The sequence below is a fragment of the Protopterus annectens genome, chromosome 3.part1 (genome assembly GCF_019279795.1).
Source record: "Protopterus annectens isolate FY-2018-M chromosome 3.part1, PAN1.0, whole genome shotgun sequence".
In the NCBI taxonomy this organism is placed as follows: domain Eukaryota; kingdom Metazoa; phylum Chordata; order Ceratodontiformes; family Protopteridae; genus Protopterus; species Protopterus annectens.
This window is the reverse complement of record NC_056732.1, coordinates 466,275,046-466,285,045: the sequence shown is the minus strand read 5'-3', so window position 1 is coordinate 466,285,045 and position 10,000 is coordinate 466,275,046.

The window sequence follows — 10,000 nt, the reverse complement described above, 5'->3', positions numbered from 1 at the left end:
CATATCAAAGAAATCTTTTCTCTAAGGAAAAAGAAGAATGTTTCTAGTATACCAGAAATACTAGATGAATTTAGAAATCACTTTCACAAAATTAACCATAATAACATTAACATGGAACCTAAAGATAAAATAAAGGAGTTTATAACCACAAACATGAATAAAAAGCTTAATAAACAACAGATTAAACTATTGGACAAGAGTATTTTATACACAGAAGTTATTACACAAATAAATAAGCTTAAATCAAACAAAGCACCGGGTAATGATGGTATTATACCAGAGATATATAAAATCCTTTCTAAAAGTACATATTCATTAATACATAAGGTTTTTATTTTGGCCCAAACTGAGTTAATAACCCCCCCATCTTGGCAATATACATTTATTTCGCCAATTTTAAAACCTAATAAAGATCCAACTAGATGTTCTTCATATCGGCCCATCTCATTACTTAATGTTGATTATAAAATGTTTATGAGTATCTTTGCTGATAGATTGAAGACAATCATTCCCGGCATTATAGATATAGATCAGACAGGCTTCATTGTAAATAGAAATACTTTTGATAATATAAGAAGAACTTTAACATTAATAGATTTTGCAACTAGGAAAAAGAAAGATTTAACACTTATTAGTCTTGATATAAGTTCAGCATTTGATTCAGTAAGTTGGGACTATCTGTTTACCTTAATGAAGTGCACAAACTTCTCAGATGCGTTTGTAAATCTAATTGAGCATTTATACAAAGGAGCGTTGGCTTATATTAAGGTAGGAACATATGTTTCACAAAAAATACCCATTCTTAAAGGTACAAAACAAGGATGTCCACTTTCTCCACTATTATTCACTTTAGTAATGGAGCCTTGGGCTAATTTGATCAGAAACAGTACTGACATAGAGGGTTTTGAAATAGATGAAAATACAACATCCAAAATTCAACTTTTTGCAGATGATGTTCTAATTACATCAGCAGGATCTAATTCTTCTATACAGTCTCTATTTGATAAAATTATGAATTTTAAAAGTATTTCTGGTTTAATATTCAATGAAGAAAAACTAAAATACTACCTATATATACACGAAAAATATTCTCATTAGTGATTTTACTAAATATGTACCCAATTCAGGTCAGATAACTTATTTAGGTATAATACTATCTAAAGATATTAAATCTATTATATATAATAATTATAATACCTGTTTTCTTAATATACAAAATCTTTTTAATACCTGGAATAATATGTTTTTTACTATGGAGGAGAGACTTACAATTATTAAAATGATAATATTCCCCAAGATTTTATACTTAATACAATCGATAATACTTCCACCTACAAAAATAATTATCAAGAAACTGAATACACTAATGTTAAATTTCCTATGGGCACCTAATAGACCTATGATTGCATTAAAGAAACATACTAATAGCTGGTCTGAAGGGGGTATTTCTTTTCCAGACTTTAATTTATATACTATCTCTTCTATTGTAAAAGTTATTACTTTATTAATAGATCAGTCATATGTCACAAAATGGAAAGATTATTGGGAGCTAATTAGTATGCACTTCATGAAAATCTCCTTAACACATAAAAATATGATTGTAAATAACTCCATGTTATGGTTACTAAAGGAATTTTGTACTTCACCTATTACACCTAAACATATGGTTTGTTACCCATTAAATATTATTATTAGTTATCGTAACTTTATATTCATGCACCCTAAGTATAGGGAATGGAATTTTATTGTATTCCTATAATGTATACTCAGGGTATGCTTTTGTCATCTACTTCTGAAGGAACTCATTTAGCTATAGATAATGATCTAAAGTACTGGTATCAGTTGATATCTGATAATAAAGTTAAAAATCTAGATTTCTTAAAACAAGAATTTGATCTAAGAGAAACTTGCTGGTTAGAGGTTCAGACCTTTAGACAACATCTCATTAATAAAATAGATCTAATGTCTATAACAGTTAAAGAATCTATTCCAACACTGATTGATTACTTGATATTAAATTTACAACATAAAGTTTCTGATAAAGGTAAACTTTCATACATACATAAAATTATCAGACAAGAAACTTTTACAGTGTAGATTCATACTGGAATTATTTCACTTCTATTAATGGGGACCCACCAAATCAACAAGATAAACAATATATATTGGAATCTGCTTATAGAACTACCTCTTCCATTGTCTGGAGACTTTATACATGGAAATTTTTACATAGATCTTTTTATACACCTTTGATGATGAATAAAATAAATAATAAAGATAATTTATGTAAGAGATGTAATGTAGAAATTAATGCTGACTGGGCTCATATGTTTTATGATTGTATAAAATTGAAAGAATACTGGAAGTCAATTAATGAATTTTTGCAGGCTCTTTTTACAGATAATTTCATTATTTCTAAATCTCTTATATTATTTAACACACCTGTACCTCAAAGTGTTAAAAAGGTTAAGCTTCCCTTGTTATAGTCTATTCTAGCAGTGGCTAGGAAAATAATAACTAGAAATTGGATTTCAGATACACCTCCTTCGTTCAATGAATTTAAAATGTTATGAATATAGTGTGCCATATGGAAATAAACACAATTAGGACAAGAACAAATAGAAAAACATCTTATTATATTGTATGGGATAATTTACAAAATTTGTTAAAAAAAATTTAATTTCAATAGCATGGTATTTTAGTTTAATTAATTGATCTGATTGTAGTGGATGTCTTTGTAAATACTTTAGTTGTTTTGTTGAATATTATAATAATACCTATTTTTAATTACTTGTATAAAATTGTTATGATATTTCTCTTATATGTTAAAACAATAAACCTGTTTTGAAAAAAAAAAAGAAAACTGCTTAGGTTACCTGCACAGACATTGTTGATGATCCCTTCGGCATTACAGACAATGTGGTAGTTTATAAAGTAGTATTCTTTCCTGTTAATGTAACTCCTTCCCTGTTCACCAAGCAAGGCTTTCATTTCATTTATATGTGTGTGCATTCTATGGCCCCCAAAACCACTGGTTCTTGCTCTCTCCTCTGAGGTGCATGGGAAACAGATATGTCCCCTTACATGTTGTAGTATATTATTTAGAAAACTATGTAATGTTTTAGAAGCTGAGGCCTATGACACCCCTACTACATACCCCGTGGGTGTCTGGAAAGTATCTGTAACCAGTATAATACTAAACAGACCTTGATTTCCACTGGGATTGCTTCACCATTATTTCCCTGGGACCTCAGGTCAGGGCAGCAGAGGTTGCATATTTCCTGCAATGTTACCCTTTCTAGCTGGTATCACTTTACAATTTCTGTGTTATGCAGTCTGTGATGTCAAGTGGGGACTGAACTTCCTTCTCCTTCTTAGCTGAGGTCTAACAGTAGCAGCAGCACCTTGAATTAAAACCTGTCGCACATGCAGATTAGTTATGGCAGCAGAAACACCCAGCATTTTGGGGGCTTTGTGGTTGTATTCCAAAGAGTTTAAGATTTCAGGACAAATGGCTACACTGAGTATACGTGATTGCTTTATAGGTTCCTGTATATCTTCATCATTTTTGAACTAGTAAGTTAGGATGTAATTCAGCTAATTATGCTTTCATTAGATTTTCTGCCATTTAGCAGTGTTTTGAGGCTGTACACTAAGTGTAGAGCTGTCCAGGACTGTCGCTAAGCTTTTGAGCCCCCCCAAGCCTTTCTTTGTTTTCAGGGAAGCCTTCTAGCTTATCAGTGGGAGTGGTAATCTCTATGTAGCCTATCTACAACAAGAGGAGTGGTTTCAGGCCCAGAAATTGTAGTTTATTGGTTGTTTGGACAGTTTTTCCATCTCTTTCAACTTTCTGGTTTAAAAGCCTGCATTTGCACTTGTTTTCTGCGTTTCTTGTAAATGGTCTAGTCCAGATACAGATCTGCTGTATCCAGGACTGTTGGTAAGCTTCTGAGCAGTGCCAAAGTCTATTCTTCAATTTTTCCCTTAGATCTGCTAGTTCTCTCCTCTCCTGCATGCTTACTCACTTATTAGTTTAGACTTCTTGTAGCAATTATTGTAGCACACAAAAGTGTTACCAGCACTAAACATTCTACAAGTAAACAGCTCCATTACTTATTATTAATGCCCACCCCTCCAAGCATGTCTAAAGGTCAGTTCCCTGTGCTTTCTTCTATTAACCTGGTGAACTTGGGTATCCTGAGGCAGTGTAGCAACTGCCTCATGTACACTGATAACCCTCTCCTCTTACCTCCCAACACTCAGACTTGCAAAAGATGCACTTATATATTAAAATTGGAAGACACGCACTCTCTAGCCAAGACTGGAATAGCTGGTCAAGAGGAGAAGGTCAACACTTGCACCAAACCACATGGAACACATAGCCCTCCAGAACACGCACCAGCACTGTCTTCACATAAAAGCACAAACAACACACCCACCTTTGCTGCGGCTCTCAATAAAAATCGACCCAAATGGCAGAGACCTCCAAGGCAGAAATGCACTTGATCACAACACAACACTAATCACAAGACACATAGCTCTCCTAAACAGTGTGCCACTCAACCAAAGCCCTTAAGGCAAAACAGCATGCCCAGCACACTAGTCATAGATGACTCAATAGTAAGGCACACTGACATCCCACTCACTAGGTTGAATAAGGAGAAAGTAACAGTCAGCTGCCTGTCAAATGCCTCATTATGCATGCACTCAGGTCCCTCAACAATAGGTACAAATATGACTCTGTCATTGTACATGTGGGTGTGAATGACCTAACACATACCTCCCTGGGCTACATGAAAGGAGACATGTAGGAGCTCTCAGAATATGTAGCCCAGGTGGATATGACCCTAGCCCCGAGCAGCATCCTACCATCACCCAGAATGATACCACAGTACAAGCAGAAAATGATTGATATCAACAATTGGCTAAGTTTCTGTGTCATTCTAAGGGGATCCTGTATCTGTCTGCCTGGGATGACATGATTGACAGACCTCGATGCTTTGCCCGAGATGGCCTTCATCTGTCACCCTTGGGCTTCCGGAATATTGGCTAAGGCTCTTGCCACCCCTATGGTCCCTTTTTTTAGGTGGTGTTCCAAAGATCAAATTACCACCATAACAGCTACAAACAAATGCAATCTGAGGGTCATGCTGCTCAATGCTAAAAGTCTAAATCTCAAAATGCACTCGCTCAAAGCACTCCTTAAAATGGAGAACATTGGCGTTTGTGCTGTAACAGAGACCTAGTTCAAGGCAGCAAAAAGCACCCCTGCACTACCAGGCTATAACTCATTCCACACCTTTCGGCCCCAGAACTTGGACCAAGCTCCAAAGGCGGTGGTGTTTCCATATTCATAAAGGATGCACTCACTTCCAGACTGGTAGCCCAGCATAATGCATCTGAGATACTTCAGTTGCAGCTAACATTGGGTAAGGCAGCGATTCTGGCCATAGCCTGCTATAGGTCTCCAACCATGTCCCAAGACTCGCACTCTACGTTCCTAAGTACCCTGGAGAATATTAGGGTCCAACCTAACAATCTCATACTAGGCGACTTCAACTACCTCTCCATTAATTGGGAAAACTACTCATGTACCAATACACCTGCCCAATGCTTTCTGGAATTCATTAATTTCAATGCCCTGGACCAGCTTGTTCTTACTGCCACTAGAGGTAGCAACATCCTTGACCTAGTCATTACTAACATAGGCGACAGTTGCTCAACACCATTAGTCAACTTCTGCCTGGTGAGATCTGACCACAAACTAATCACCCTGGAAATCCACATCCCTCCCACCCCTCCACAAAGGTAACCACCATGAAAAACTTCTCCAAAGCTAACTTTGGGCTCCAAAAAAGAGAGGTGGCTAGCTTCACGGCACCCATGCAAATGGAGAATAGTTGAATGACTGCTGAATCATACACCAATGCACTGTACGAACACGTATATCGCCATACCCAATAGAATCAAGACGTTCTCCTCCAAAAAAAGTAAGCCAATCTGGTGGTCTCCTGCCATAAACAAACTCTACAACAGAAGGAGGAAACTGATGCGGAATATGATGAAGTCCCAGGATTGGAAAAACTCCCTTAACAGCCTCAACAAAAGTTTGAGATCCCTCATCAAATCCTCTAAAGCCAGCTATGAAAACAGAATTGCAGTAGATAGTAAAGACAAACATAATGCCGTCTATAGTTATGTAAAGAATCTCCATGGCAATACCTAGAATTGCTCTGAGCTACTGCATAATGGTACCTCCTATACTGAGACAACAAATATTGCCAATATACTGGCCGACAGATTAAGTGCCAACTTTTCCCCTCTCTTCCCCCCAAAGGACTAATCATAATACCAGTAGATTGCCAGGCACCCAGTATTACTGCTGCACAGGTTAAAACAGCACTGTCTAAGGCCAAGAATACAGCTTGTATGGGACCTGACAATATCCCTGGCTGTGTTCTGCATGAACTACATTGTGAACTGGCACCTCACCCGTATGCCCTGTTCAATCACAGCCTCACCTCATGCTTTGTCCCTACTGAATGGTGCACTGCTAATGTCATTCCTCTCCACAAGGGAGGAGTGACTACAAACCCCAGGAACTATCGCCCCCATTAGCCTGATGAGTCTGATATGCAAAGCTATGGAACGCATAATCATGGACCTTATAAACAAGGATATAGGGAATCTCCAAACTCTGGATCCTACACAGTTTGGTTTTGTGAAGGGCAGATCATGCCTGCTCAACTTGGTCACCTTCTTTGGTTCAGTCACATGAGCTGTGGATGAAGGCAAGGTGGTTCATACAGCCTACCTTGATTTGGCCAAGGTCTTTGATACCATTCCCCACTCAGGAATCATAGAAAACTTCACTAAGGTAGGCATCAACCCCTATATTACTAGGTGGGTTGAAATCTGTCTCACAGATAGAACTCACAGTGTGAAAGTAGCTGACTCCAAGTTAGACTGTCGATCAGTCACGAGTGGAGTTCTTGGTCCTCTCTTGTTTGGTGTCTACTTCTCTGAAGTCCAGGCCAACACAAAGGAACTCTGACACAGTTCACAGATGATTGCAAGTTGGGAGCTATTATTAACTCCCCAAGTGATGTTGACATCTTACAGAAAGGCCTCAATGAGACCAATGACTGGTGCCAGAACCATGGCCTTAAGCTCAATGCCAAAAAATGTGTCATTAACCCCCCTTGGGAAAAACATGGTTCCTTGAATTACCACATCAATGGTAGTCTACAGAACACAGAAGGCGTTATAAGAGATCTTGGAACACAGGTTGACAGCAACCTCTCTTTAGAACACCACGTTGCCACTGTGGTCATAAAGTCCTTCTATGTGGCACATCTCAGTACTAAGGGTTTTGCATCCAGGAAGAAAGAGGTCATTGTCTCCCTCTACTCTTCTCTCATTAGGCCAATCATTGAGTACAATGCCCCATTTGGCATGTACCTCACCAGACACCTGCAACAATTGGAGAGGCTGCAAAAGTACCTCACAAAGAGGATCCTAGGCCTTAAACACTCGTTCTATATGGACAGACTCAAAAAACTCCAACTGTTATTTGTCTCATATCACCTACTTAGAGGCGATCTCTGCTTGACTTATAAAGCCATGTCTGTCCCAGCTCTCTTAGAAATACTGCATCTAAAAAAATCCCAATTCCTCCACACTACAACCTCATTGCCAAAATCAACAGAACATGCTGGAGGGACAGGTACATAACCCAGAGACTGCCCATGCTATGGAATAGACTTCCTATACATGTCAAGCAGAGCATCTCACTGGCCCTCTTCAAGAGGAATCTTGATGAGTGGATGGGAAATAGAAAATTCACCCCGAGGATCACTCCAGTGGCTCTACTCGACAGAAGCACTAGGAACTAAGGTCAGGTGGCACAATGCCAGGGTAATTCTATGGGCTAGACTTGTAAATGCTCAGGGCCATTAGCCTAGTACACACCTATGAACCTATGAACAAAATAGCTTGTTATCATGTGTGCAGTATGCAGTGACATGTACACAGTAGCAACACTTGGTGAAAGCGCTCATGAATATGACACACTGTATGTGTGTGTGTGTGTGTGTGCATGTCTGTGTGTGTGTGTGCATGTCTGTGTGTGTGTGTGTGTGTGTGTGTGTGTGTGTGTGTGTGTGTGTGTGTGTGTGTGTGTGTGTGTGTGTGTGCCTGTGTGATCCTGCCATGCACTGCTGACGCAATATTAAATATAACCTTACACTCCAGGTTGCAAAGTGTATAATCCTGGCTACCATGTCATCTTGCAATCTTTCTCCTAGTAAAACCTGCCAGTATAACTGTAGGATCACAGTCAGTTATGCAGTGTTCCCTTTCCAACATATGCCCTCTTTCCCAAGCACAAAGCATGCATGCTGCTTAAATGAAGGCTGCACAAGTTATTATGCTTTGTGCCCTGTTTTGCTGCTAAGCCCAATTCCCATGCACACCTTACATGTGGTGCTTTGTGTGCATTTGAATGGAATTCATACCAAGCTACCAGAGTCTGCTCCAATCATTTCATTTTGTGGTATATTGAAAATGTAGTGAGAAATGTGTGCTGCATACCATGCTGGCTTCATTTTACAGAACAAAACATACTTTTATATCCATAACTGGGAAAGGACTCTACAAAACCTCAGGTGCCACAAAGATAGTATAAAATAAAGTAGGATAAATTTTCAAGACATATAAAGGAACATTTATGACTAAAAGAGTGGTACTCAAAGTGGCATAAGCAAGGTTTATACAACAGAGGGCAGAGGACTAAGTGTCTCTAAGAATCTTAGACTTTTTTGCTGACTGATGAGATTCTTGTGACACATCATAGTGGCAAAAATCACCTGTCTTCCTCTAAATGTGTTGTAGTCAGGCTAAGGGAGTGTGGACTTAAGGTCAGCTGTAACAGGTGAATACACTTAAGAAGAAATGTAATTCTGACTCACATGGATGAAGACGTCAATAAGATGTGGAAGCTGTGTTAAAGACAAATATACCTAAGAGTGTTTCACAGCAGAAGTATTACCATGATGAATTCCTGTCCTGGATTCTTAACTAAATTTTATATAGCAGTATACATGATGAGCACTTTATTACAAAATGGTTAAAGATGAGAAATGACAGACTAATGTTCCTTCTTTCGGACAATTGAAATGACCACATGCAATGAAGCATTCGGATGCTTCATCCTGAATATACCTTTATAGTCAACATATGATGATTCATCTTATGGAATTGTTGCCACTTTGTCATAAAAGTGCAAGGATAATATAGAAAACCCAATCATTTCTGTGCCAAATTTTTCCAGAAAGTTAAGGAAGATTATACTCATACTGGTCAGAAAGCCTTTTACCTGGTGTCAGGAGAGTATATATGTATATATATATATATATATATATATATATATATATATATATATATATATATATATATATATATATATATATATACGTTTTGACCGTAACCATGCTGTACAGATGGACTCTGGATGATTTTAAAAGATAGATGCCTTAATGCTTTATTTAAATGTTTTAATTATTTAAAATTAAAGTCTTATTAGGTCTGTGGCTCAAAAGGTGGTTCATCTGCCTTTAATGCTGGAAGATCAGAAGGGTGTGGATTCTATTCCCATCCGTTGTCCTGGAATCAATGTTTTCTAGTGCTGACACTACAGTGAAGCATATTGTGGGTGCTGCTCTCTTGAATATTCTGTCCTTTGGATGGCACATTAAACCATGCCTTCATCTGCTTGGATCAGGGGTCAATCAGGTGGATATAAAAGATCCAGTGCCACTTATTGATAAAAAAGGGGAAGTTCCCTAGTGCCGTGGCCAAACTTTCCCTAGTGATTCAAAATACAACTTAAGATCTTCATAAAAAGGTGACTCTGGTTTAGAGTGACTAACATAGTCAACCAAGTAAATGAGTGAAATAAAATAAAAGAGGAATAATGTATATGAGTATGTTCCTTAAAATT